Below are 6561 nucleotides of genomic sequence, written 5' to 3'. Positions count from 1 at the left end.
CAGGTGCTTAACCAACTGAGCCACCCAGGTGCCCCTACAAACACTTTGTTGTATCTTTGGAGATAATCATGTGATTTATAAAATTCTACTGATATGTTATATTACGTTACTGGCTTTTCTTCATTGAACTAATCTTGCATTCATGGAATAAATCCCCCTTGGTCATGGTGTATAATTCCTTTCATATGTTGTTGTATTCAGTTTGCCAGTATTTTGTTAAAGACCTTTGCATCCATATTCAAAGAGATTTTGGTCTGTTTTCTGTGTGTCTTTTGTCTTTTTGTTGTTCCTTTACTGATTTCGTTTGCATTAAGTGGATATTTTCAAATGAAGCGTTTAAACTATTTTCAGTTTTTCACTATATCTCGTGTGTGTGTGTGTGTGTGTGTGTGTGTGTGTGTGTGTGTGTGTGTTTTAAGTGGTTTCATTAGGGCTTACCATATCCATCTTAACTTACCAGAATCAGCTTCAGATTTATGCCAACTTAATTCTAGTGAGATAAATATTTCTTCCATATAACTTGTTACGGACTGAATATTTGTGTCCCTTTCAAAAAGTTCATACGCTGAAGTTTTAACCCACTAGGTGATAGTATTAGGAGGCAGAACCTTGGGGAGGTAATTAGGTTCAAATGATGTCATAAGGATGGGGTCTCATGATAGGTTTAGTATCTTTACAAGTAAAGGAAGAGGCCAGAGCTTGCTCTCTCTCCACCATCTGACGGCTTAGAATGCAACAAGCCAGGAAAAAAGTTCTCACCAGAATCTGACAATACTGGCACCCTGACCTCGAACTTCCAGCCTCCGGAGAAATAGAGATGCCTGCTATCTGTACCACCCAGTCTATGGGATTGTATTATAGCAGCCTGAGATGACTAAAGCATAATTCTATTTTCTCTTTTCCTCTTTTTATGGTATTGTTATTGTATATATACTGCATGTATTGATGTTGCAAACCCAGTAATGCTTTGTTATCTTCATTATTTTACATTCTGTACTAGTTCCCTTTATTCTTCTGCTTTCATCCACCTCCTTGATGCTGCTGCTGGCAAATATATACAAATATATTAAGTAAATTTCTATTTTGTAGGCCCAGAAATACATTATATACATATTACATGATACAATTGTTTTGTAAGTCAGTGAAGAAAGGAGAAAATATACAATTATATTGTCTTTTATAAATTACATAATTACCTTTACTGGAGCTCATATTTTTCCATGTGGATTTAAATTGCTATATGGAATCCCTTGCTTTCAGCCTAAAGTATTTCCTTTAGTGTGTCTTGTAAGGTGGGCCTGCTAACCATAAATTCAGTTTTTGTTTATCTAAGAATGTCTTTAGTTCACCTTCATTTTTGAAAAAAAAATAGGTTTGTTTGATAGAGGATGGTTGGTTGTCAGTTTTTTTTTTCCTTTGAGCATTTTGAGTATGAAATCCTATTGCCTTCAATTTATATTGTTCCTGTTGAGAAATCAGCTATTAATCTTATGGAGGTCCCCTTGTAAGTGAGGAGTTGTGTTTCCTCTTAACTGCTTTTGAGATTTTCTCCTTGTCTTTGACTTTCAGCATTTTTTCTATGTTGTGTCTGTATATGGACCCTTTTGCATTTGCCTACTTGGAATTCATCAAATTCTTGGGCCTGCAAACTAGTGTTTTCTGACAAGACTGAGACATTTTCAGCCATTAGTCCTTTGAATATTATTTTTTCTTTCTTTTTTCTCTCTCCTCTCCTCTTATCCTTCCATTATATGAATGCTAATATACATAATGCATGTCTCACATTTCCCTGAGTAGCTGTTTATTTTTCTTCTTTCTTTATTTCCCCCTCCTCTGTTCTTCAACTTACACAACATCTATCAACCTCTCTTCAAGTTTGCTAATATCTTCTGCCAATTCAGGTCTGCTATTGAGTCTATCTATTTTTTGCATCAATTACTTTATCTATCAACTCCAGAACTTCCATTATTTTCTTTTTATATAATTTCTCTTATTGATAGTCTATATTTGCTGTGGCCTCGTTATTATATTTTCCTTTATTTTTAAAATTATTATTTTCTTTATATCTGTGAACATATTTATAAGAGCTACCTTGAAGCCTTTTCTTGTTATTTTCAACATTTGATTGCTCTCACACACCATTTTCTTTGTCTGATTTTGTTCTGATGTATGTCATACTTCTGTTTCTTTACATGCCTCGCACTTTATTGGTGCAAACTGGACACTAAATAATATACTGTAAATTTTGGGGGTACTGGCGGTCTCCCACTCTTCAAGGGTGGATTACTTTAGTGATATCTATTTCCCCCACTCTGCATTGTTAAACCTCTGATGTTGCTCTTTAGGGAGTTGTTATTGTTGTTAGTTTTTAATAATTTGTAATGGTTTCACTGGGGAATGAGCCCTGGAGCTCCTCTCATTGTCATGCTGGAAGTCTTCTCTCACCCTCTATTTTAAAGACCCTTGTGATTGCATTGTGCCCCCCTAGATAATTCAGAATAATCTTCCAGAATAATCAGCTGATAAGCCAGTCTGTAACCTGAAGTTCCCCCTTGCCACACAATCTAACCTATTCACAGGTTCTGGTGGTGAAGAAGTGGACATCCTTAGGTGGCCATTTTTCTACAGTGACCTTGACACTTCAAAAAGTAGTGCTGATCTGTATTGACCCTATCCTCAAAATGGAATGCTCTCTTCCAACTTAAAGCATGACCAAAAGGGTTGGTAAAGATGAATATAAACATGCTTTTCTTGGGCACCTGAGTGGCTCTGTTGGTTAAGCGTCCGACTTAGGCTCATGTCTTGATCTCCCAGTTCGGGAATTTGAGCCCCATGTCTGGCTTTGTGCTGACAACTCAGAGCCTAGAGCCTACTTTGGATTCTGCGTCTCTCTCTCTGCCCCTCCCATGCTCCTGTTCTCTCTCTCTCAAAAATAAATGAAAAAAAAATTAAAAATATTTAATCATACTTTTCTCTCCTTATATTAAACGGGGCATACTCTTCTGCCATTGTGTTAAGTGATAGGGCTGCTGAGCATATTCATATGCCCCATGTCAAGCAGTACTGAAAACAAGTAAACATAACTTAGGTATTTGTTCATAGGAACAGTTATGTTTTTATGGCCATACTGTTTAATTAATAGCTAATCAAGACCCAGAGTTTATCAAAATTCCTTTGAAGACTCATTCCCCACCCTGCTCAAAACTATTAATTCTTAAACTCTTCCCAAATTCAACCAGTTTCCTGCTTCAAAAGACCCATTAAAAATCACCCAGCCCAGACCAAAGAATCCTGAACCTCTCCCTCCCAAACTTACAATGGTTGTTGACATTACTAAGGCTCAGCTCAATCAAGGAGTGTGTGTGTGTGTGTGTGTGTGTGTGTGTGTGTGTGTGTGTGTGAGATCAATACTGCAAGCAGTTTCAAACACTAAACTGCTTCATCATCTTAATTTTTCTGAGGACTGTCTTTTGGGAAGTTAATAGTTGACAATGGAATCAAGTATAAACAAGATATTGGCTATGGAAACTGTTGAACGTTAGGGAGAAATGAAATATCTGTGAAATAGTACTTTATTTACTTTTGCATATTTGTGTGAACTGTCTCTAAAACAATGAAATTGGAAACATAGAAATGATATTGCAGTTGTTCAACTAGAAAGTATTATAAAGTGGAAAAACTAGGGCTTCAGAGAAACACTAAGAAAAGCACAGACTGAGACTGGGTTTTTTCTTTTTTTTCTCATGTGGAATTTCTATGGAAACTATGAGATGTAAACCATGTAGGGTTTGTTTCTTTGTTTTGCTTTTACTTATTTTTTCTATTCTAGTCATCTCAATGGTATGTTAACAGAGGTGAAATATATATTTTTTCTTTATTACCATCATAAGGAAATATAAAGTAAATAATTCTTTTTTTGCTTTTTTTTTAATGTTTTATTTTTATTTTTGAGACACACACACAGAGAAAGAGAGAGAGAGTAAGCAGGGGAGGGCAGAGACAGAGGGAGACACAGAATCCAAAGCAATCTCCAGGCTCTGAGCTGTCAGCACAGAGCCAGACATGGGCTTGAACCCACAAACTGTGAGATCGTGACCTGAGCTGAAGTCAGACGCTTAACCGACTGAGCCACCTAGGCTCCCCAATAAAGTAAATAATTCTTGATTTTTGTGTAAAGGGTTTCTACTAATTACTAAAATTAATATTTTCTGAAGTAACACTGCATTATGGTTGAGGACTGAGTCAAAGTGAGTATAAAGGATATAGATCCTTAGCTTTACTGAACAGGGATAGGTCTGGATACCAATAACCAATAGTTTTCAACCCTAGCTGTCAGTTGGGAATCACCTGTCGAAGCCACATCTCTTAGTGTTAGGCCTTAGTTTCTCCACAATGATTCTGATGCACAGTGATAATTTAGCGGTATTTATAATACATCTACTATATACTACATTTGGGGAAATAGAGATTCCAGAGATTATGTTCTCACCCAAGGTTATCAGACTAGTAAGTGGTGATTGTGAAATTATAACTTAGGATTTCTGATGTCAAAGAATCCTGAATAGATAAATCATACAAATAAAACTGTTACTATAATCTATGCCTCCAGACATCTTTTATTACTAGTTAATATTCTAGGTCACAGCTGTCGTACCCAGGTTAACTTGTTAACCTTAATCTATTCTGATTCTTTTGTATCCGAGGTCATGAAACTAATGGCCTGTGGGCAAAATTGAGCCTGCGATGTTTTAAATATGGCTTGTGAGCTATGAGATTTTTTGCATTTTTGAAGTTGTTGAAAAAAATTTAAGAAGAAGAATATGTGTGTATATGATGTGTGTAATTAAAATTGTGTTCATAAAGTTTTGTTACGTACAGCTTTCTTATTTCCGTGTTGACTGTGGCTGCTTTCATTTCACAGTGGCGGAGTTGAGTAATGGTGACAGAAACCATATATGGTCCACAAAGGAGGACATATTTCTTATCTGGCCTGTTCCAAAAAAGGTTTGCCAACACTTGCTTTTCAACAAAGAGTTAAAAGTTCTGCATCAGAGCAAATTAGCGTGTGTGTGTGTGTGTGTGAAATTATGCAGCATATGGAGCAGTTGAATGCATTCTTAGGCATGCTCTTCTGTATTCCTTTAATGCCACTCATTATTCTGTTTGACTTTAATTGTGTTCTTGGGTTGATATGTTAAAGATTAATGATGCACTTATCCTAAATCAAGATTCACAGAGATGTGAAGACACAGCAGGGAGTAGGAGGCATAATAGTTAAAGATTTTACTCTTTTTCCTCTAGAGAAATCCTAAAAATTCTTTGTGTAGGGAATGTAAGTAGTTATAGCAAATTTCCCAGAGGATGCCCAGCTCTGCCATTTTCTCATCATAAAGCTGCCAGAACACCTATGCTGTGCTACTTGGAAAAATATGACAAGCTAATGTGCAATGTCAGTCATTTTAGGTTTAATTGAGCAATGAGTATACGTAATATTCGCATATGCCTCCAGCTGAAAACAAAAGTTAAAAACCATGCTTAATGAGCTGTTAGTGACTGTCACAAGATCTGGGTCCCCAAAGCAAAATATTATTTAGTAATAGGTATAAACTATTGAAGGGCTCCCAGTGCAAACGTAACTACCACATAATCAACCTTTGCCGTGGTTAACATGCTATGGGATGGTGAAAAGAGGTTCCCGCAGATGAAATGGACAGAAGTTAACTTGTTGCCCATTGGGATTGAAATAACAGTGATGACAACAGTAACAACAATAGGATAAGCAGTAGCAGCAGCAAACATATCCCTCCACTGTTACATACTTTATGTTTTAAATCACTGAAATCCTCACAGTGGCCCTACGAAGTAGATACCATCACACTGTGCCTTGTACATTATACATGGTGCTGTATGGATGGGAAAAACAAAGCATGAAAAGCTAAGTAGCTTGGCCAAGTTCACATAACTAGGAAATGGAAGAATTTGATTTGAAATCAGGCAATCTGGCTGCAGTCTTTGCTCTTATTTTCTTTTAATGTTTTTATTTATTTCTGAGGGGGAGAGAGAGAGGGAGCACGAGCGAGCACGAGTGGGGGATGGGCAGAGAGAGAGAGAGAGACGGAATCGGAAGCAGGCTCCAGGCTCCAGTTCACAAAATGTGAGATCATGACCTGAGCTGAAGTCGGATGCTCAACTGACTGAGCCACCCAGGCGCCCCTGCAGTGTTTGCTCTTAAGCAGCATCTTTTCCTGCTTGTTCAAAGTATAGTTTGTACAACATTTAAATTAAACAATAGAATTCTATTTTAGAAAAAAAAAATTGAAATTCAAGTCCTGACCGTTTTGTTCAAGGGGTTTGAAAACACATGCACACAGATTGGAGAGATGTAAATAGATATATTTATTCTGGCTTTCTTAACTGAAAAACAGGAAATCTATTTGCTAATATTATGGGAGACCGAGATGACTTCTCTGGACACGGGCTGTGATGTATTCTTTAATTTTTAATCCCCCTGATCCTGATACAGCACGTAGTATACGTGCCATAAAAGCTGAATGATGATTG

This window comes from Puma concolor, chromosome C2, assembly GCF_028749965.1.
Source record: "Puma concolor isolate L17-30 chromosome C2, mPumCon1.1.hap2, whole genome shotgun sequence".
In the NCBI taxonomy this organism is placed as follows: domain Eukaryota; kingdom Metazoa; phylum Chordata; class Mammalia; order Carnivora; family Felidae; genus Puma; species Puma concolor.
This window is presented reverse-complemented; position numbering follows the sequence as displayed.